Source organism: Papio anubis, chromosome 10 (assembly GCF_008728515.1).
Source record: "Papio anubis isolate 15944 chromosome 10, Panubis1.0, whole genome shotgun sequence".
Lineage (NCBI taxonomy): Eukaryota > Metazoa > Chordata > Mammalia > Primates > Cercopithecidae > Papio > Papio anubis.
The window spans coordinates 42,706,533-42,730,231 of record NC_044985.1 but is presented as its reverse complement, the minus strand read 5'-3'; the positions used below and the strand labels follow the sequence as shown (position 1 = coordinate 42,730,231).

The following is a 23,699-nucleotide window of genomic DNA, read 5'->3' as shown; positions in this document are numbered from 1 at the left end:
GGGTACAGGGCAGGACCTCTCTGGAATGAGAGTCTTACAACTCACTGTCAGGTGAGATAGGTCAGAGAATTCCCTGATGACCATGCTTCAGGGGAAAAAGGCAACGGGAGGTCAGAGGGACCTCCTTTCTTCTGCAGTTTCTCTTATATGCCAAGGTGCCATATTGGGAGGTATCCTGTCCTGAGCCCCAACAAAAGGAAAGACCAGCCTCTAGGTTACTACAACTAAAGGTCACCACAACTAAAAATGACTAACAGAAGTAAATTTCCTGTAATGTTCATTGAGAAGAAAAGATGAATAGATAACATTACTCTGAGAAGGCCAATGGTCTGAAGTCACCTAAATTTCTACTATCATTTAACATGTAAGTTTCCCAAATGTCACAGATTCTTCTTTCAAGCCCCCCAGAAGTTAGACTGACTATCAAAAGTTTACTTTTACTTCCATTATTCCTCCTTCAGCACACCCAGTTTTTGGGGACAGGCACAACCTCTCTACATCATGTATTTGAATTCTGCACAGCATGTTGTGTTGGCATATAAAATGTAACAAAAAGCACCCTAGACAAAACAGTAAGATGATTCCAAAACAAGACAAAATCTATTTCAGCCTGTAATCACAATGGCAATATCAGAGCCATGACCACCTTGTCTGAGATCACAGAAGAGTACTAGCAACAAAATGTTTCTCTTCTGGAGTGCCATACTGCCTATTGACACAATTTCAAGTGGAATCTGGGAGCTGAGGGCAGGGACTATGTTTATTCTTTAACAGATTCAAACAGAAGCCAGAACACAGGCTTCGCACCCACCCTGTTCTCAGTATTTGTTGACAGGCTGCAATGAACACAGATGAACAATTTCCTCCAAATCAAGCAATTAACCAACATTTATAGCAGTTTATAATTGACAAAGAACATTCCTATATATTCACACTTGCAAGGAATGCAAGAAAATTCAGTTAAATCCATGTGACATCAGACAATGAGATATTAGGAGGCAAATGCTGCATTTAGCAATATCTCTTCATATCCACATCTGAATTAACCTTAAAACCTCAGTCCAGTTACCCCAAATACCTAAACACACACACTCTGTGCACGCTCTAATGGAAGGAGCTTCTCCCATCAAACTATCCACCTGGCCTCAAAGCAAAATTATCTGAAGATGCTGCTTTTGTCAAAAATAATAAAGCCAGAGTAGCAACATTTACATGTGAAACTCTGTAAACTAAGGTACATATAATTAAGAAATTTTCCTTCTTTGCTTCAAAGAAGCATCAAAAACATCCTCAGTGTTAGGAGCTTAAAAAGTTCTTAAAACCTAGTTAGTCTGACTCACCTAACAGTCATGCCTTCTATATGACACCTTTAGAACTGTTCTTCATATTAGCAACATACAGTTTACCACGAGAAAGTAGTAGTGGTAGCAGGGAGTCTGAAGCAGCCTACAAGATAATACAGACTAAAGCAAATAAGAGAAAACAAAGTATAAGAGACCACACACACACACAGAGGTCTGCTAGACAGGGCACTAGCTGTTAGCTAGAAACTCATGGAAAACCCTGTACACAGAAATTTCCTGAAAGCAAGAGCCATGTCTCATCATTCCTAGGAGATCCTAGGAGGCTGGGAAAAGCCAGCCCTTGATAAGTTTTTGACATTCCAGGATTTCTCTCACACCTCCCCACTGTAATAGAGAAATCCTAGGAATTGACAGAGACCTTGCCAATATCACTGGGAACAACTAATGGAACTTCTCCAGGATCCAGATGTTTCATCCAGAAAAGTGTGTCAGGGTCGGGGGATGGTTAGAACAACCCGTAAGTAATTCTGATAAGTAAAGAATTGGCCTTTGGTTCTTCTTTTTTTTTTTTTACATATTTCTTCTTTTAAAGAGAGAGTCTCACTCTGTTGCCCAGGCTGGAATGCAGTGGCACCATGACAGTGACAATTCACTGCAGTCTTGTCCTCTCAGGCTCAGGCTATCTTCCCGGCTCAGCCTCTGGAGTAGCTGGGACTACAGGCATGTACCATCAGGCCCAGCTTATTATTTTTTTAATAGAGATGGAGGTCTCATTAGGTTGCCCAGGCTGGTCTCTAAACTTCTGGGCTGAAGTGATTCTCTTACTTTGGCCTCCCAAAACACAGGGATTATAGGCATGAGGTACTGCACCCAGCCTGATTTTTCTTAATTTGCAGAGCTGGAAAACATGACATTAAACTATAATTTATTCTCCAAGACACATAGATCCAGCCATTCATTCTTTATTCAACAACCCATTCTACAAATTGAACCCCTATTCTACTATTATTTTCTTTATAGTTTTGTCCTAAGCAAAAATACTTCAGATTTAAGTATGAGTTATTAAGAAGCATAGTAAATTTACAGTCACAAGTAATATGAATTTAGAAGAGTTCTGGGCATGAAATTGGAAATCAAATGCTTAAGTTCTGATGCACTAAAATTAAGTGGAAACTATTGTCATGAAATCACCTTCAACCTATATTTAAAATATTCTATACATTCATACAGGTTGTTTTGGGAAGAGTTTCTACAAAACAAACAACAAAAACACCTTACCTTAGCCAGTATTTCAAGTTGCCAGAAAATTAGTACTTTGATAAGTACTTGGTAGAAAGAAAATTTCACTTTTGGAGGAAAAGATGAAAGAAGTTGCTTCCTTCTAAGTACAAGAGCCATCTTTATATACCTGTAAAGGGAATTGTTCAATCCAAATTCTAACGCCATCTCCTCCATAAAGCCTTCTCAGGCTACAATGGTCAAAAGATATCTTTTCTCTAATTCTACACCCTGCCTTGTTCTAATATGATGATAGATCAAAATTATGGTGAAAAATGTTGAACTCCACAAATCCCCCATGGCATCTACCAATATACATTACACACAACAAACACTTCAAAAAAAAAGTCTTTAAATGAGTGGCAGGGTTGTTATGGAAGGGAAATCAAAATCAACAGCAATTCTCTTCCAACAAGGAGTTTGGACTAATAATTTAAGAATTGGGGGGGGGGGGGGGCGGAGCAAGATGGCCGAATAGGAGCAGCTCCAGTCTTCAACTCCCAGCGCCAGCGACACAGAAGACCGGTGATTTCGGCATTTTCAACTGAGGTACTGGGTTCATCTCACTGGGGAGTGCCGGACGATCGGTACTGGTCAGCTGCTGCAGCCCGACCAGCGAGAGCTGAAGCAGGGCGAGGCATTGCCTCACCTGAGAAGCGCAAGGGGGAAGGGAATCCCTTTTCCTAGCCAGGGGAACTGAGACACACAACACCTGGAGAATCGGGTAACTCCCACCCCAATACTGTGCTTTGAGCAAACAGGCACACCAGGAGATCATATCCCACACCTGGCCGGGAGGGTCCCACACCCACGGAGCCTCCCTCATTGCTATCACAGCAGTTCAGGATCCACGGGCAAGGCAGCAGCGCAGGCTGGGGAGCTCGCCATTGCTGAGGCTTATGAAACAAAGCTGCTGGGAAGCTCGAACTGGGTGGAGCCTACAGCAGCCTGGTTGAAAACCTGCCTGTTTCTGTAGACTCCACCCTGGGGCAGGGCATGAAAATAATAACAAAGCAGCAGACACCTCTGCAGACGCAAACGACTCTGTCTGACAGCTTTGAAGAGAGCAGTGGATCTCCCAACACGGAGGTTGAGATCTGGAGAAGGACAGACTGCCTGCCGGTCCCTGACCCCTGAGTAGCCTAACTGGGAGACATCCCCCACTAGGGGCAGTCTGACACCCCACACCTCACAGGGTGGAGTACACCCCTGAGAGGAAGCTTCCAAAGCAAGAATCAGACAGGTACACTTGCTGTTCAGAAATATTCTATCTTCTGCAGCCTCTGCTGATACCCAGGCAAACAGGGTCTGGAGTGGACCTCAAGCAATCTCCAACAGACCTACAGCTGAGGGTCCTGACTGTTAGAAGGAAAACTATCAAACAGGAAGGACACCTACACCAAAACCCCATCAGTACATCACCATCATCAAAGACCAGAGGCAGATAAAACCACAAAGATGGGGAAAAAGCAGGGCAGAAAAGCTGGAAATTCAAAAAACAAGAGCACATCTCCCCCGGCAAAGGAGCGCAGCTCATCGCCAGCAACGGATCAAAGCTGGACGGAGAATGACTTTGACGAGATGAGAGAAGAAGGCTTCAGTCCATCAAATTTCTCAGAGCTAAAGGAGGAATTACGTACCCAGCGCAAAGAAACTAAAAATCTTGAAAAAAAAGTGGAAGAATTGATGGCTAGAGTAATTAATGCAGAGAAGGTCCTAAACGAAATGAAAGAGATGAAAACCATGACACGAGAAATACGTGACAAATGCACAAGCTTCAGTAACCGACTCGATCAACTGGAAGAAAGAGTATCAGCGATTGAGGATCAAATGAATGAAATGAAGCGAGAAGAGAAACCAAAAGAAAAAAGAAGAAAAAGAAATGAACAAAGCCTGCAAGAAGTATGGGATTATGTAAAAAGACCAAATCTACGTCTGATTGGGGTGCCTGAAAGTGAGGGGGAAAATGGAACCAAGTTGGAAAACACTCTTCAGGATATCATCCAGGAGAACTTCCCCAACCTAGTAGGCCAGGCCAACATTCAAATCCAGGAAATACAGAGAACGCCACAAAGATACTCCTCGAGAAGAGCAACTCCAAGACACATAATTGCCAGATTCACCAAAGTTGAAATGAAGGAAAAAATCTTAAGGGCAGCCAGAGAGAAAGGTCGGGTTACCCACAAAGGGAAGCCCATCAGACTCACAGCAGATCTCTCGGCAGAAACTCTACAAGCCAGAAGAGAGTGGGGGCCAATATTCAACATTCTTAAAGAATTTTAAACCCAGAATTTCATATCCAGCCAAACTAAGTTTCATAAGTGAAGGAGAAATAAAATGCTTTACAGATAAGCAAATGCTTAGAGATTTTGTCACCACTAGGCCTGCCTTACAAGAGACCCTGAAGGAAGTACTAAACATGGAAAGGAACAACCGGTACCAGCCATCTCAAAAACATGCCAAAATGTAAAGACCATCGAGGCTAGGAAGAAACTGCATCAACTAATGAGCAAAATAACCAGTTAATATCATAATGGCAGGATCAAGTTCACACATAACAATCTTAACCTTAAATGTAAATGGACTAAATGCTCCAATTAAGAGACACAGACTGGCAAACTGGATAAAGAGTCAAGACCCATCAGTCTGCTGTATTCAGGAGACCCATCTCACACGCAGAGACATACATAGGCTCAAAATAAAGGGATGGAGGAAGATTTACCAAGCAAATGGAGAACAAAAAAAAGTGGGGGTTGCAATACTAGTCTCTGATAAAACAGACTTTAAACCATCAAAGATCAAAAGAGACAAAGAAGGCCATTACATAATGGTAAAGGGATCAATTCAACAGGAAGAGCTAACTATCCTAAATATATATGCACCCAATACAGGAGCACCCAGATTCATAAAGCAAGTCCTTATAGACTTACAAAGAGACTTAGACTCCCATACAATAATAATGGGAGACTTCAACACTCCACTGTCAACATTAGACAGATCAATGAGACAGAAAGTGAACAAGGATATCCAGGAATTGAACTCATCTCTGCAGCAAGCAGACCTAATAGACATCTATAGAACTCTCCACCCCAAATCAACAGAATATACATTCTTCTCAGCACCACATCGTACTTATTCCAAAATTGACCACGTAATTGGAAGTAAAGCACTCCTCAGCAAATGTACAAGAACAGAAATTATAACAAACTGTCTCTCAGTCCACAGTGCAATCAAACTAGAACTCAGGACTAAGAAACTCAATCAAAACCGCTCAACTACATGGAAACTGAACAACCTGCTCCTGAATGACTACTGGGTACATAACGAAATGAAGGCAGAAATAAAGATGTTCTTTGAAACCAATGAGAACAAAGATACAACATACCAGAATCTCTGGGACACATTTAAAGCAGTGTGCAGAGGGAAATTTATAGCACTAAATGCCCACAAGAGAAAGCAGGAAAGATCTAAAATTGACACTCTAACATCGCAATTAAAAGAACTAGAGAAGCAAGAGCAAACACATTCGAAAGCTAGCAGAAGGCTAGAAATAACTAAGATCAGAGCAGAACTGAAGGAGATAGAGACACAAAGAACCCTCCAAAAAATCAATGAATCCAGGAGTTGGTTTTTTGAAAAGATCAACAAAATTGATAGACCACTAGCAAGACTAATAAAGAAGAAAAGAGAGAAGAATCAAATCGACGCAATTAAAAATGATAAAGGGTATATCACCACCGACCCCACAGAAATACAAACTACCATCAGAGAATACTATAAACACCTCTACGCAAATAAACTGGAAAATCTAGAAGAAATGAATAATTTCCTGGACACTTACACTCTTCCAAGACTAAACCAGGAAGAAGTTGAATCCCTGAATAGACCAATAGCAGGCTCTGAAATTGAGGCAACAATTAATAGCCTACCAACCAAAAAAAGTCCAGGACCAGATGGATTCACAGCTGAATTCTACCAGAGGTACAAGGAGGAGTTGGTACCATTCCTTCTGAAACTATTCCAATCAATAGAAAAAGAGGGAATCCTCCCTAACTCATTTTATGAGGCCAACATCATCCTGATACCAAAGCCTGGCAGAGATACAACAAAAAAAGAGAATTTTAGACCAATATCCCTGATGAACATCGATGCAAAAATCCTCAATAAAATACTGGCAAACCGGATTCAGCAACACATCAAAAAGCTTATCCACCATGATCAAGTGGGCTTCATCCCTGGGATGCAAGGCTGGTTCAACATTCGCAAATCAATAAACATAATCCAGCATATAAACAGAACCAAAGACAAGAACCACATGATTATTTCAATAGATGCAGAAAAGGCTTTTGACAAAATTCAACAGCCCTTCATGCTAAAAACGCTCAATAAATTCGGTATTGATGGAACGTACCTCAAAATAATAAGAGCTATTTATGACAAACCCACAGCCAATATCATACTGAATGGGCAAAAACTGGAAAAATTCCCTTTGAAAACTGGCACAAGACAGGGATGCCCTCTCTCACCACTCCTATTCAACATAGTGTTGGAAGTTCTGGCTAGGGCAATCAGGCAAGAGAAAGAAATCAAGGGTATTCAGTTAGGAAAAGAAGAAGTCAAATTGTCCCTGTTTGCAGATGACATGATTGTATATTTAGAAAACCCCATTGTCTCAGCCCAAAATCTCCTTAAGCTGATAAGCAACTTCAGCAAAGTCTCAGGATACAAAATTAATGTGCAAAAATCACAAGCATTCTTATACACCAATAACAGACAAACAGAGAGCCAAATCATGAATGAACTTCCATTCACAATTGCTTCAAAGAGAATAAAATACCTAGGAATCCAACTTACAAGGGATGTAAAGGACCTCTTCAAGGAGAACTACAAACCACTGCTCAGTGAAATAAAAGAGGACACAAACAAATGGAAGAACATACCATGCTCATGGATAGGAAGAATCAATATCGTGAAAATGGCCATACTGCCCAAGGTAATTTATAGATTCAATGCCATCCCCATCAAGCTACCAATGAGTTTCTTCACAGAATTGGAAAAAACTGCTTTAAAGTTCATATGGAACCAAAAAAGAGCCCGCATCTCCAAGACAATCCTAAGTCAAAAGAACAAAGCTGGAGGCATCACGCTACCTGACTTCAAACTATACTACAAGGCTACAGTAACCAAAACGGCATGGTACTGGTACCAAAACAGAGATATAGACCAATGGAACAGAACAGAGTCCTCAGAAATAATACCACACATCTACAGCCATCTGATCTTTGACAAACCTGAGAGAAACAAGAAATGGGGAAAGGATTCCCTATTTAATAAATGGTGCTGGGAAAATTGGCTAGCCATCAGTAGAAAGCTGAAACTGGATCCTTTCCTTACTCCTTATACGAAAATTAATTCAAGATGGATTAGAGACTTAAATGTTAGACCTAATACCATAAAAATCCTAGAGGAAAACCTAGGTAGTACCATTCAGGACATAGGCATGGGCAAAGACTTCATGTCTAAAACACCAAAAGCAACGGCAGCAAAAGCCAAAATTGACAAATGGGATCTCATTAAACTAAAGAGCTTCTGCACAGCAAAAGAAACTACCATCAGAGTGAACAGGCAACCTACAGAATGGGAGAAAATTTTTGCAATCTACTCATCTGACAAAGGGCTAATATCCAGAACCTACAAAAAACTCAAACAAATTTACAAGAAAAAAACAAACAACCCCATCAAAAAGTGGGCAAAGGATATGAATAGACATTTCTCAAAAGAAGACATTCATACAGCCAACAAACACATGAAAAAATGCTCATCATCACTGGCCATCAGAGAAATGCAAATCAAAACCACAATGAGATACCATCTCACACCAGTTAGAATGGCGATCATTAAAAAGTCAGGAAACAACAGGTGCTGGAGAGGATGTGGAGAAATAGGAACACTTTTACACTGTTGGTGGGACTGTAAACTAGTTCAACCATTATGGAAAACAGTATGGCGATTCCTCAAGGATCTAGAACTAGATGTACCATATGACCCAGCCATCCCATTACTGGGGATATACCCAAAGGATTATAAATTATGCTGCTATAAAGACACATGCACACGTATGTTTATTGCAGCACTATTCACAATAGCAAACACTTGGAATCAACCCAAATGTCCATCAGTGACAGATTGGATTAAGAAAATGTGGCACATATACACCATGGAATACTCTGCAGCCATAAAAAAGGATGAGTTTGTGTCCTTTGTAGGGACATGGATGCAGCTGGAATCCATCATTCTTAGCAAACTATCACAAGAACAGAAAACCAAACACCGCATGTTCTCACTCATAGGTGGGAACTGAACAATGAGATCACTTGGACTCGGGAAGGGGAACATCACACACCGGGGCCTATCATGGGGAGGGGGGGCGGGGGAGGGATTGCATTGGGAGTTATACCTGATGTAAATGACGAGTTGATGGGTGCAGCACACCAACAAGGCACAAGTATACATATGTAACAAACCTGCACGTTATGCACATGTACCCTACAACTTACAGTATAATAATAATAAATAAATTAAAAAAAAAAAAAAAAAGAATTCTGGTACCAAGTACTAATTCCCAACTTTATAGTCAAAATAATTTGGTGTATACATGAAAAAATGCACATTTAACATAGTAAGATCTGCTCAAATATCAGGCTTTCAGAAGCACTGGCTGTAGGTTTTATTTGGGTATTTCAAATAGGCACACAGAAGGGATAAGTGCAAAGACAGTAGCCAAAAATCTGAAATCAATACATTCTCCTTTAAAAAAGGAAGAGCTGAGAAAGGGCAGCATTTCCAGCAATAATCATGTTTCCCAGGCCAATGGCTACTGTGCAAGGCAGAGCTCAGTCTTGCAGTGAGCTCCTGTTCACTTACAGGCTGTCTTCAGTTCCCTGTCACCTGTGTGCTCCCTAGCTGAGACTTACCTCCTTACGACAGCAGCAAAACACTGCTAACTAGAAGACAAAACTCCAATATTGTCACTAGTACTGTATATCATCCAGGTATTTACATAGATGTTTAGATCTATTAGAGAAAGCAAAAGAATTTCATAAGCCCACTTCAAAACACACCACAGAATCAACTCATCTTAGAAGCCTTCTTCATCTTATTTTAATTGTTTATATACCTGCTTCCTTCACTAGGCTGTGGGCCTCTGAATGGTCAGACCCTGCCTTGCTCCCCACCCCAGCAAAGTATTTGTTTTCCAATTTCAACGTCAATGAATGGTTGTGGAGAAACATAATTTTAATCTATAATTCTCAAAGGGAATGATTGCACCTAAAAACAGACTGTTATCCTTTAATAACTTTCAGTAAAATTAATATCCTTCTACAGGCTGTGAGCAATGGAGAAACTTGCCCTGGCTCTCCTGGACCAGCAAGTGGCAGAAATTGAGTTACAACCTAATTTTCCAATTAAGGAATGAGTGTTGGGTTAGCAATTGCAGCGTTTCATTCTACAAGCATTCATACGTAGCTACCCTGTGCCAAACCACAAGGGACCCAAAGGCAAGTGCAATCTGATAGAGGAGGAAGACAACATGTGGACAAACATGAGCAGGAAGCTAAAAACATTCATGCCTCCATTTTCTCTACAAGGTAAAAACAAGGTAAGAGGTGCCGTGAAGGTGTAGGATAGCCCTGTAGATGAGAGGAAGGCAAGTAAGAGATTAAAAGGACAGCTGGCTGGGCATGGTGGCTCACACGTGTAATCCCAGCACTTTGGGAGGATCGTTTGAGCCCAGGCCTTTGAAACCAGCCTGGGCAACAGTGGGAGAGTCTCACAAAAACCAAAAACAATAAAACGGACAGCTAAACAGCTCTGATCATCCAAACTAGGCTGCAGACCAGGCCACAACACCCGATTATGAAACTGCTCCTATCCTCAAAGGCTCACAAGTAACATCATCAAAATCACATCGTGCAACTCATCTATGGTTCTGGGTTAGTGGAATATTTGTGGGCTGGCACACAACATCTGCCTGCTCCTGTAGTTCACGGATACGTCCTATGAGGAGAAATGGCACACGTGCCAGGAAACTCCTGACTATGACTGAAGCCAATGGCTGGATGTGATATTCAAGCTAGACCTGGACTTTCCTAATCTGCCTAACTTAATGGATGGGAAGAACAAGGTCACCCAGAGCAATGCCATCTTGTGCTACACTGCTGGCAAGCACATGTGTGGTGAGACTGAAAAGATTTAAGTGGACATTTTAGAGAACGAAGCAACCAATTTCCACACACAACGGATACAGCACTGTTACAACTCTGACCATGAGAAACTGAAACCTGGCTGGGCTCACGCCTGTAATCCCAGAACTTTGGGAGGCTTCTCTTTTCTCGCGGATCACAAGGTCAGGATCAAGACCATCCTGACTAACACGGCGAAACCCCGTCTCTACTAAAAATACAAAAAGTTAGCTGGGCATGGTGGTACATGCCTGTAGTCTCAGCTACTTGGGAGGCTGAGGCAGGAGAATTGCTTGAACCCGGGAAGCAGACGTTGCAGTGAGCTGAGATCACACCACTGCACTCCAGCCTGGGTGACAGAACGAGACTCTGTCTCAAAAACAAAAAACACACACAGAAAAAACCCTGAAACCTCAGTACTTGGAACAGCTACCTGAACAACTGAAACAATTCTCCATGTTCCTGGGAGAAATTCTCACGGTTTGCAAGGGAAAGCTCACCTTTGTGGATTTTCCCATCTATGACGTCCTGGATCAGAACCGCATGTTTGACCCCAAGTGCCTGAATGAGTTCCCACATCTGAAGGCTTTCATGTGCCCTTTCGAGGCTTTGGAGAAAACTGCTGCCTGACTGCTTCTCCAAGATGCCCATCAACAAGATGGCCCAGTGGGGCAACAAGCTTTTATGCTGAGCTAGAGGCAGACTTGCACTGCTTGTTTTGTTTCATCCTGTCCCTAGGAGGCCTCCACTGTTTTTTGCTCTTTTAAATAAATAGCACTTGGGCTAAAATAATTAAATAAATAAATAAGCTGTGCTGTGCAATTCCCTCCTCTGATGCTCAGCCCCAAGAACTATCCAGGAATGGTCCAGTGAATGCAGGATCTGATCAATGGTCAGGAGTTCACAGTGCAGGGGCCAGTACAGGAGTGCTCAGAGTGGTGTGCTGTGGAATCAAGGCTGGTCAGGAAGGGGATGAAGCCCTGAGAGGCAGGATAGCCAGAGAGAAAAAGTATGGTGTCTCAAAGAGATCAAAGAACAAACACAGCCAGAATAAATGAATGGGGAAGTTGAAAAGAGTCTGGTTCTTTTTAATCAATTTTTAAATTTTGGATGTGGAACAATTCCGGACAATGATAAAGCCCACAGGATTAGTAAAGGCAAATCTGTGATGTGAATCAGGCCTGACTTGAAATCTCAGGCACTGAACAGCTCCCTCCAAAGTCCTCAATGAACTTGGGGGTAGGGGGAATAGGGAGGTGATGAGGACAGCACAGAATACATGCCTCAAAGAAAGGGATGCTTTGCACGAGGATGAAAGTGTAGCAGTTATGGACACCAGCATCACCTCAGGGCCCCAGTAGCCACACAGCTAAAAAGCTCCTGGAGAACCACCTGGGGTTTGAGTATGAACCATGGTCTGAGTGTGGTCTCCTCCTCTCACATAACTCTGTGGAAGGCGTGGCTAGGGCCATAGGGTATTTTCTTGTGTAACTGGAAACCCAAGTCCCAATCCTTATGGCAGTTAGCTCCACAACTACCACACTCAGAATTACATTCTCTTCTTTTTTGCTTTCTCCTTCCTGTTGTTTCCCACTCGTGTCAATACAACAGAGCTACAATCCCCAACTTACACTGCCCACCTTCCTGATGTGCAATTACAACTCTCAGAATACAGGTAGAGGCATTATGTATACAAAGTGATTCTGGACACGTTGTTATTTCACCAAGAATACTGTTCCCTTTCCTGTTGGACTGGATCATTTCAGGTCTCTTCCACCTGTAGGCATTATAATTTTTAAGGGGTAAACTTTCTTGTTCCTAAGACCACTGTAATCACAGTACATAATAAACCATCATCACAGATGAAAAAGGAACCCCTCAGAGGAGGTCACTATATGGGTGATAAGCTTTTACTACAGAAAGAGAAGAGACCTTGAAGACATTTTCAAAAAGTATTAAAAGGCACTCAATCAATCAGTGCCAGCTGAATGAAATCTGGTATTATAAACCTAAGGAAATTAAAATTTTTAAATTGCACTAGATCTGGCCTCAAAGTGAAGGGTCAGACAGCCTCAAAGATGCCTGTGAAAGGCAGCTATTCATCACAGAACGATCTCTTGCTCATGTAGCTGACAGATGGATCTTTCACTTAATGCCCAGAACATAAGACATCAAAAAAAACTCCTCCACTCATTAGTGACATGCAATGACTTGCTGAACAAGGTTATAACCTCCCCAGGCCCTAATTTCATTTGGATTGGAGTTCTCAATACCCATGCAGGGTTTTAAAACTCCACCAGGTGATTCTAATGTGCAGCCAGCAACCCTTATTTACCACTAACCATATGCCTGGCCCTGTTCTAAGCACTTAGCATGCATGTACTCATTAAATCCTCACAACCACCATCTGAGGAAGGTACTGTTAATCTCCATTCCACAGAGGCACAGACAAGCTAGTGACCTGCCCAAGGTCACACAGCTCAGGGTGCATCCAGGCAGTCTGGACCCCCAGACTGACCATGCAGTCAGTCTAGTAGGCCTCCCCTTTCAGTTGAAAAGAAGAGAGACCAGCCCCCAGGGAGTGGTGAGAGTCAAACAAAGGCAAAGCTGCTCAACAGGTGGAAAAAATAAATTGGCTTTGGCCAAACATACACATGCTCACACACACTTCACTCCTAGAGCAGCATCCCATGCTGCAAATCTATCCTGGAAAAAAAAACTGCCTCCATTGAGAGACCTCTACAGTACAGTCCCCGAGTAATCAGTTATTTCAAACTACAATGTCGTCCACGTGTGACCTGGAGGTACCATGCAACAGAACACACGCCAAAATGGGCAAGCTCTTGAGTTCATTAGCCCCCAGGGGGAGAACCCTGGGAGTTGGCTAGAATGCCAATGTGGAGGATTTGGGGAGACAGACACCTTTGTGTCATACAAGTAAGGCTGCTCCTATTCCTAACACTTACCCAGAACTCAGCAACCATGGTATTCAAGAAAAACTCAGAAAACTACCTCATTTCTTGTGAATAAATTGCATAAAGCTTGTTACACAGTGACAGGATGCAGTGAGAAACGGCCTAATGATCTCAATGTCTTTCTCTGGGCAATTTTACACAGTCTAATAAATTTAGTGAGGTTTTAACCTTGGATATCAAGTTCAAAATTAACCAAGATACGCCTGCAGTGATACTGCAGTGGAGAGCTGATCAAATTCATACAAACCACACAGCATCATCTCTTCCCATAGCTAAAGCAATGACATCAGCATATGCATCACTGTGCTCTCCTCTGGAATTTGTAAAGGAAACCATTCTTGGCCATAAACATTTCGTTGCAGTAAGCAGTCTCACAGAAGCCTGTGAGAAAGGGCATATGGGCATGGACAATGGCTTTATTTTTTTCTCTCTCTCTCTTTTTTTTTTTCCTTTAAGCTCTGTTGGACTTGAAGGCTTAATTTTTTAATTAACTCCAACAGCCCCAAAAGGGGAATACCAGAGCTCCAGATGATAAAAGTCACAGACAAGTCATGCTAGAAAACAAAGGCCAAGTATGTTAAGACTTTAAAAAAAAAAAAAAAGGTTAACAAATCTAGTCTCAAACAAGGATGAGAAAGACACAAGGGTGCCATATCCAAGGCATGAATCTATAACTTTTTAAGTGCCATGGATGGCTTTAGCAATCTGTACCTTCAGAGTGTTTTTGAATGATTTTTAAGTAGAAAGTCTTATTACAAAGAAAACTAATTATATTGAAACACAGATAGCAAAATGTTTAAAAAGCAAACCTGATATACCAAAGCGTGCTTAACGCATAAAGAAGACACAGCAGCAGGTTTTATAACTACTGCAGTTTTTAAAGTAGTGATGGGCATAAATGTATTGTAAATTATTTCCACAACGTGATACAAAAATCAGTTAATTTCCACGTGACAAAGTTACATGTCCTGTTGATCTTACGTGGTTGGTCGCCCACTTTCATGATTGGAGCAATGGCTATATTTTGGCTAGAGGTTAGTGAAAATACAGTTAAGTTTTTCTCCACCCATCCAAGTTTACAGATCCCTTGTCTGAGTCCATTTTGTACTGTACTGTTGTCACAGAATATCATGGAGAGGGTAATTTATAAACAATAGAAATGTGTTTATAAACTTCTGTTTGGCTCACAGTTCTGGAAGCTGGGAAGTCCAAGATTGAGGGGCCCACTTCTGGGGAGCGCCTTCTTACTGCATCATCCCATTAAAATTCAGAAAATTAAACAGTAACCTACTGACTGGCACACATTAGCAGGAGGGAGTATGTCACATACACGTCACTGCTAGCAATTAAAGGCAAGTCCCATGATTCATTTTCAGATAGTCTGTAAAAGCCCTATTTATCAAGAAAGTCCATCGCCACCAAATTACTATCTACAAAAACCAGGCCTGGCATGACAGGAAAAAGACTCCAGAAATTTACTGTGAGAGACCATGTACAAAAACAAAACGCCACACTTCATATTTGAGACAGGTGTTTGTAATACATGCTGTTGGTTGTACTGTTTTCTTGGTGCTCTCCTCACTCTTTCTGAAAGTACTTGTACTCTGGAAACTGCAGTGTTTTGGTTAACTGGATCAGGCTTCCTAGTGAATGTGGTACCCAAGGCTTGGCCTCTCCCGCCCCCACTGCCTCATACAGTCACAGGTCATTCCCCAGCTGCATGCCCTAAATCAGGGGATGCCCATAGGAAGATAAATATAATTCAGAGTCCAAAATACATGGACGTAAACTGGGCCATTGCCAATTTCTCATGGATCCTGGGTAACCGAGATGGTTTTTGTTTTCATGGTTAGGAACAGCTGCAAGAGCGCAATACTCTTCCTAGACTAATAAAATAACCTAAGTCTGGCTCAGTATTTCAGCTGTGGCAGCAGCCAAACTTCCCAGAATGGTGCAAGCCTCGTGCAGTTCTGGAAGAGCTGGGGTGGTAGTTCTCAACTAAACTGAAAGCATTCAAACCCAACCCAACAGCAAGCTAACACACACACACACATACAGAGAAAGAGAGAGAGAGAGAGAGAACACCACTTCAACTAAATTTGGAATTAGAGTTAATTCCTATGGGTGGAGATGACATGTTACTTGTAGGGATCCCATAAAACTAATCAAACCTATGAAGTTTTCAAGCCTTATACTTGAAGGTATGTTACGTGCCATGTATGAACATCAGATGTTTTTCCTCTAAAACCCAGTGAAAGGTTCAATTAAAGCTCTTAGTAACTCTGCAATGAAACCTCTGATCACTGATTCTGTCACCACTTCTATTAACACAGACAGTATGAAACATCTCTCAGACCTAAAGAACAAAACTCACTATTGTGAAGCAGCACAGAAAACACATGCACACACACATACACACAGCTTACTTTTCTTGGGGAGGAAAAGGGAGTTGCAGAAGCTGCTTTTTCCACACTAAGACCATTCTTTATACACTCTTGCACATGTAGCCCAGTTACCAAGTTATTTCCTAAATGTAAGTGTGTGTTCCAAATGTCTCCCACTAAGGAAAAACAGCCCAATTAGAACCCAGTGGAAAACAAGACACATGTTTCTTGAATGGCTTTGAATTAGAGACAGTGAATGTAAAATTGTTCTAGATATAATGAAGATGTTGCACAGATGTACTAAGTTTTCATGGTCTCAGCAAAACATCTTCCTGGTACAGCAAAATATGTGAGTCTGCAACAAAGCTGGATATAAAATAATTTTTAAAATATCTGATTCTTGTTTTTATGCTGTAAAACTTCTCAAGCCAACTCTTTTGCCTTCTCACAAACCTAATAAAGCCCATATTTCAATGTACTGATAATTCACTAAAAATAAAACTGCATTCATCTCCAATTGACATCACTTTTTATAATTCTCATTGATATTGTAAATCAATACAAATGGAAGATTTATTAATACAAACGGACGGCCTTTACTTCACAAATCCAGCAACCAACCACAAAAGCAATGGCAGAAGTAGAGATACTTATTTCAGACATCCTCCTGTTTAGTCCTCACAACCACCAGGTGGGAACTATAATTATCCTCTTTCGACAGATAAGGAAATTGAGACCTAGAGAATCTCAGTAGCCTGCTCTAAGGTCACACCTTAGCTCTTAACACCTCATTCCACTTCTTCCTCTGGAGGAAAGACAGGCACTAAAACCATGCCTTGGCACCCTAAGCCTTGGATTTCCAGATAAAATAACATCCAAGAACAAGTCTCTGTTACACAGCATGGGGCCTAAAGGTAAATGGCAAAACTGCAATGCTGTTCTGATAACCTGGTTTAATTTAAAACGGTATCACAGGCTGGGTGTGGTGGCTCACACCTGTAATCAACACTTTGGGAGGCCAAGGTAGGAGGATCACTTGAGTCCAGGAATTTGAGACCAGCAGTGCGACTTTGTTTCTACCAAAAAAAAAAAAAAAATTTAATTAGCTGGGTGAGGTGGCATATGCCTGTAGTCACAGCACTTTGGGGGACTGAGGTGGGACCATCATCTGAGCCCAGGTGTTCGAGGCTGCAATGAGCTCTCATCATGCCACTACACTTGCACCTAGGCAACAGAGTGAGGCTCTTAAACAAAAAAATATGTCACTATGTATTCCTAAGCATTTTCACTTATTCTTCTGAAAGAGAAACAAATGCTGTACTCCCAAGCAGCCAATCCCACATCAGTCTATTCTTGGCTCTCGTTTCTCTGTGCTATCACCCTTGGAAAAATGGCCAGAATACTCACTTCAACTGCTGCCTCTATGTAGGCAAGTCACATATCTGTTTCTCCATTCTTTATCTGTGCTACAGTTACACAACTTTATTTCCAACTTGCTGTCATCAACCCTGGCTACACATACCTCAACATGTCCAAAACTAAACCCATCTTCCTCTCCCTACTTCCAAAACCCACTCACTAGTCTGGGTCCAGGTTCCTGCTGATAAAGCACCATCCTTTTTAGTTCACCAAACTTAAAGCCCCTCCTCCTTCTCATGGCCTCCCTTCCTTGTCTGGTAGACAGCCAAAGAGGGCTCTGTCTCACCAGTCCCAGCTCCTCTCCATTTGCTTCCACCATTCTGGGGAGGTCCTCACTATCCCTCCGGTGGACTTCAGGCTGAAATCTGTAACGTTAGGCCAGTTAAGTGTAACAGAGTTACCCAGGGGACTTGTTAAGAGGCAGGCTGCTGGACCCCACCCTGGAATTCGGTTCTTTAGGTCTGGGGTACAGCTCTCCTGCTGCTGATGAAGCGGTCCCTGATGGTGCACACTCCCAGGAACCACTGCTATCATATACTCTCCTCCCTCCCTTTCTCAACACTTACATAAATTCTTCTTGAATCTTAACATAAACCAGTGTAACCCTTTTAAAATCTGAACATTTAGGCCTCTGATAAGTAAGTTTGGATGGGAAGGGCTACCACCTGCCAAGGACCTACTGTGCTCCATAGTCTGTCAAGTTCAGTCAAAACAACTCTGCAAAATACACAGCACTGTCCCCAAATTTACAGGGCAATTTCGTTAAAAAAAACAAACAAACAAACAAAAAAAAACCCAAGACTTTGAAAGTTACACAATTTCTAAATTCCACAGTAGATTGGGTTTATATATGTATTAAAAGGGCCCTCTCCTTAGACACACTTTAAAAACCAAATATGATGGAAGAGGGAGACCTATGAAGAAAAAGGAGCATTTCCTTTTCAGAACAGGGCCAAAGGAGGGACCTATGAGGAAACAAAATACAGAATAGCCAGGTCTCAATTTACAGTTCACTGTGGTACAGCACAAAAGTCCATCCATGCTCCCAAGAGCAATTTAACAGAATAAACAGGGCCAATTGTGGTGGCTCATGCCTGTAATCCCGGCACTTTGGGAGGCCAAGGTGGGAGAATGACTTGAGGCCAAGAGTTCAAGACCAGCCTGGGCAACATAGCAAGAGCCCATCTCTACAAAAAACAACTTCAGTAGACTCTGCTTTCCTTCACCCGCCTATACCCAAAAAGGTTCTGTATGATTTTTGTAGATCATATCCTTACCTGTTCTAAACTAGTTTTACTAAGGACTAATAAAATTTAGGTCTATATGTGCTATAAAAACAAGGTTGTTTCTTGCCTTTTCTGCCTGTGCAAGAACGATCAGCATCAACATCAGAAATCCAGGAGAATTTCTATGTTCACATTATCGTTTATTAAAAAAGAGGGCTTGTGTAAGCCAGCAAATGATCAAGTCCCACAATTGAACACAACTTTTCAAAAATGCCCTGAATTTGAAAGCACTTTCCTGTACAGCAATCCATTTCCTTCTCATAAAAACTCTGAGAGGGCAAGCAGTATGATCCTACTGTCCTTGTCTCAGGCAACCCAGCTAATAGACAGTTCATGGAAGAGCCAGGACTGGTATCTAGATGAAGCCACAGATGACATGGACCATCAAGAGTCATGTCTTTACCACTGATTATAAGAAAAAATATACGTTAACAGATTCAGATATGAACAAGACCAGTTACTGCTACCCAAAGTCAATCTGCTTGCCAGATATCTACAACAGTGCTGTGGCGTTATGGAAACAACTCAAAACAAGGTGGCATGATACCAAAAGCAAAGGTGTTGGGGTCAGGTCAACCAACACCAGCCCGTGTGGTCTAAATCCCAACTATACCATGCTTTCCTGGCCCTGTGCCCCTCGGCCTAGATGTAAGCTCTCTGACCCTAGATTCCTCACTTGTAACAGAGATGACATACCTCAGAATAGCTGTGAAAAATAATAAAACATGACAAGTTTGTAGGACTATATCTAGCATGAAATGTGTATTATAGAAATGGTCACTAATGTGTTGTATTATTACACCTGTTTATATAGGCCCAGTGATAAGTTTTAAACATTTACAATTAAATGTTAGTGGAGTGAAGTCCCAAAATTGGAGACAGGTCTCAGTTAATTTAGAAAGTTTATTCTGCCAAGGTTGAGGATGCACACCCTTCAAACAGCCTCAGGAGGTCCTGATGACATGTGCCCAAAGTGGTCAGAGCACAGCTTGGTTTTATACATTTCAGGGAGACAGGAGACATCAATCAGTATATGTAAAATGAACATTGGTTCGGTCTGGAAAGGCAGGATGACTGGAAATGGGGAGGGGGCTGCCAGGTCACGGGTAGGTGGGAGACCAATGGTTGCATTCTTTTGAGTTTCTGATTAGCTTTTCCAAAGGAGGCAATCAGATGTGCATTTATCTCAGTGAGCAGAGGGATTACTTTGAATAGAATGAGAGGCAGGTTTGCCCTAAGTAGTTCCCAACTTGAATTTTCTTTTAGCTTTAGTGATTTGGGGGCCCAAGATATTTTCCCTTCACAGTGGAATGACTTAAGTTTGCCTTTTCCTTCTTTATTTAGGAAATTAAGATAAAATGTAATCAGCAATTTTAAAATGGGGCTGAGGGAGGGCTGAAAGATGAGTCACAAATTTTCTGGCTTGAGTGACAGGGTAGAAAGTAGTGCCAATGACCAAAATGGGAAAAGCAGACAAGCATGGGGTGAGTGGTTTGGAGTGGGGAGCAGGAAGCAGGCAATAACTGGGGGGGAAATGAGTTCAGTTTGGATATCCTGAGTTAAAAGTACCTATGAGTCATCCAAGCAGAAATGTCCAAAAGATTGTCTAAGAGGAGGATGAATTCAGAGAGACCTGGGGGGTCCATTGAAGTGTGGGTGGTGGCTGAAGCCACAGAATTATTGAGGTCTCCCCCAGAAAGGCTGAGCAGACTAAAAGAAAACCACCAAGGATGAACCAGGAACATAAGAGCAGATACAGCAGGACCTAACAGGAAATTAAAGAAGCAAAAACAAAGCAGTTGAGTACGGTGCAAAGGGGCCGGGCACCATGGCTCATGCCTGTAATCTCAGCATTTTGGGGAGGCCGAGGCAGGTGGATCGCTGGAACTCAGGAGTTTTGAGACCAGCCTGAGTAACATGATGAAAACCTGTTTCCATAAAAAATACAAAAAAAAAAATTAGCCAGGTCTGGTGGCTAATGCCTGTACTCCTAGCTATTTGACTAGCTGAGGTGGGAGCGTCGCTTGAGCCCAAGGAGGCAGAGGTTGCAGTGAGCCGAGATTGTGCTGCTGCACTCCAGCCTGGGTGACAAAGCCAGACCCTATCTCAAGAAAAAGAGAAAAGAATGGTGCATAGGAACCCAGAAGAGAAAGCTTTGATGAGGAGTGATCAGTAGAATCCAATACTACGGGAAAAGTCATGTCAAGGACTAACAAGTGACAACAGGGTTCAATGATCAGAGGCCATCTGGAACATCAACAAGGGCAGTTTCCATTGAGGCCAAGGAAACCAGGAGATAGACCATCTGTAGGGTCAGTCCCTCCTAAATTGTAAAATTCTTTAACTTCAAAACTGAAACTCACCATTCTCCCTCAAACCCACCAAATTAATAAAATGTCAAATAGAAATGGGTTGCAAGGTTTTCTTTCACAGAAAAGGAGTTTGCAAAAGAAAGATGCAGTCTAAAACCACAAAACCATTTAACATGATCTTTGCCATTAAGTTCCTATCTACTTTCTAAAGTTGGTCCCAGGTAAGGAGAAAAATTAGTGAATTCTCTGCCAAACAAAAACTAAAGGTGGGGGGAAACAACTTTCTAAATAAATTTCCTTTCTGATAAATCTCTATGGCCAATACACTTAAATTGCTATTTCAATGTTACTTTGAGAAACGTGTTACCACAGGAAGAAAGGCTTGGTTTCAATATGCAAATCTCTTGTAAAATTCCATTTAAGCAGATTTCCACCTGGATTTCTCAGTAAGCCTAAACTCTGGTTGAATTTAGTAAATTCCTCTTCCATGTCATTTTTCTTGTTCTTTGTCATGTTAGAATAGAAAACGCTATCGCATGCAATTTTAAGTGAAAAATATAAAATGATTTTACAATATGAATTATGGCACAACAGAATGTTTGGTTTGCCAGTGTCAACTGGTTAAACAGGTCAGTGGAATTCAAAAAAGTTCCCCTAAACATCTGCTTGGCTAAGAAAGAGGTTTTTAAATTTACTCCGCACACAAATATTTTTCAAAAGTTAAATATCTCAAATATTAATGACTATTATAGAATTGTCATTAATATACAGCAAAAAAATTCGAAGATCTGAGGCTTCTGAAATATGTTCCTCTAAAACTACTACTCACTCTTTGTATGCATCACTGAATTTAAGCCGGCAATTTCTTCAGATCTTCTGGTAACTAATTTTATGTATCCTTTAAACTCTTTATCATATGTGGCTATCTTAATTTTATTTATTTATGAGACAGAATCTCACTCTGTTGCCCAGGTTGGAGTGCAGTGGTACAATCTCAGCACACTACAATCTCCGCCTCCCGAGTTCAGGCAATTCTCATGCCTCAGCCTCCCGAGTAGCTGGGACTACAGGCATGTGCCACTATGCCTGACTAATTTTTTTGTATTTTTAGTACAGACAGGGTTTCACCATGTTGCCCAGCTGGTCTTAAACTCCTGAGCTCAGGCAATCTGCCCGCCTCAGCCTCTCAAAGTGCTAGGATTACAGGTGTGAGCCACCGTGCCTGGCCCATATGTGGCTATCTTACTTCATGATATACACTATCACCTCTTGTGGAGCTTTAAAAAGACAACAACAACATAGCAGGGACTCCTCCTCCCCCAAATTCTAGTTCAACACATCTCAAGTGAGTCCCAGTATCCTAATTTTTAAAGCTTCACAGGAATTGCGGTAAGTACTCTTCTGCCCTGACCCTGTGGAGAAGCTCTGCCTTTTGGCAGGATCCCCCAAAGTTCTGGGGAGCAATGTGGCCACTGCATTCCTCATGGATAGCAGGGTGTGGCAGAAGAAGTGACTGCAGAAAATGAAATCCTGCTGGCAAGTCACACAAAACAAATGGCCGAGTACAACGGGCACATCTCAGACATTTCAAGAACTCACAGCAATTTGGAAGCTCCTTTAACCTTGACTCCCATTCCCTTGGAGCAGTATTTCCAACACCCACAGAGAAGGGAGCCGGGTCAGTGTCTTTAACGCCCCCAGTCAGTCATTTGGTCCTGGATGTCTTGGGGACTCCTGCTCACTGCCTCCACTGTGCAAGGCTGGGCATAAATGGCCACAGTCTTCCAAGCTGTGCTCACTTAAGATGGGATTGGAGACGCCATTCTCAGCCAATTCTCTTTCTTAAAGGAGGGAATATCTGAATGCTACTACATTCTACACATTGGAGACAGAATGCAAATAAAAAGATGACTAGAACAAAGATCGTATACATTAGGGGCCTCCAGCCTCACCAAACCTCTTGAAATAGTTTTAAGACAGGGTTTCATGCTGTCTCCCAGGCTGGAGTACAGTGGCGCCATCAGAGCTCACTGTAGCCTCAATCTCCTGGGCTCAAGCAATCCTCCTACCTCAGCCTCCTGAGTAGCTGGGACTACAGGTGCATGCCACCATAACCCAGCCATTTTTGTTTTGTTCTGTTTGGTTTGGTAGAGATGAAGTCTCGCTGTGTTGCCCAGGCTGGACTCAAGTGATCCTTCCACCTCAACCTCCCAAAGTGCTTGGATTACTGGCGAGAGCCATCATTCCTGGCATTAAAGTAGGCATTTCTGTTTCACAACTTACACATAAGACTACAGTACAGGGAGATCTCAGCACATGGTTAGCAAGTTTCCTCAAGTTCCCAAAGCCACACACAACTAGAAAATCCTCCTTGAAACCCAGGGGAAGAAGAGGGATGACAACTCAGAATAATAGTCTGCAGAACGGGCATGAGGCAGAGCCTATGCCAGCTTTAACTGACATGACCCTAAAAAGCCAATGTATGAAGAGCATTTGAG

General features: G+C 42.0%; 1 pseudogene; it reads left to right on the top strand.

Moving 5' to 3' along the window:
• The first annotated feature begins 10,173 nt into the window (after window positions 1–10,173).
• On the top strand, window positions 10,174–11,516 carry LOC101012412 (annotated as a pseudogene).
• The last annotated feature ends 12,183 nt before the right edge of the window (window positions 11,517–23,699 follow it).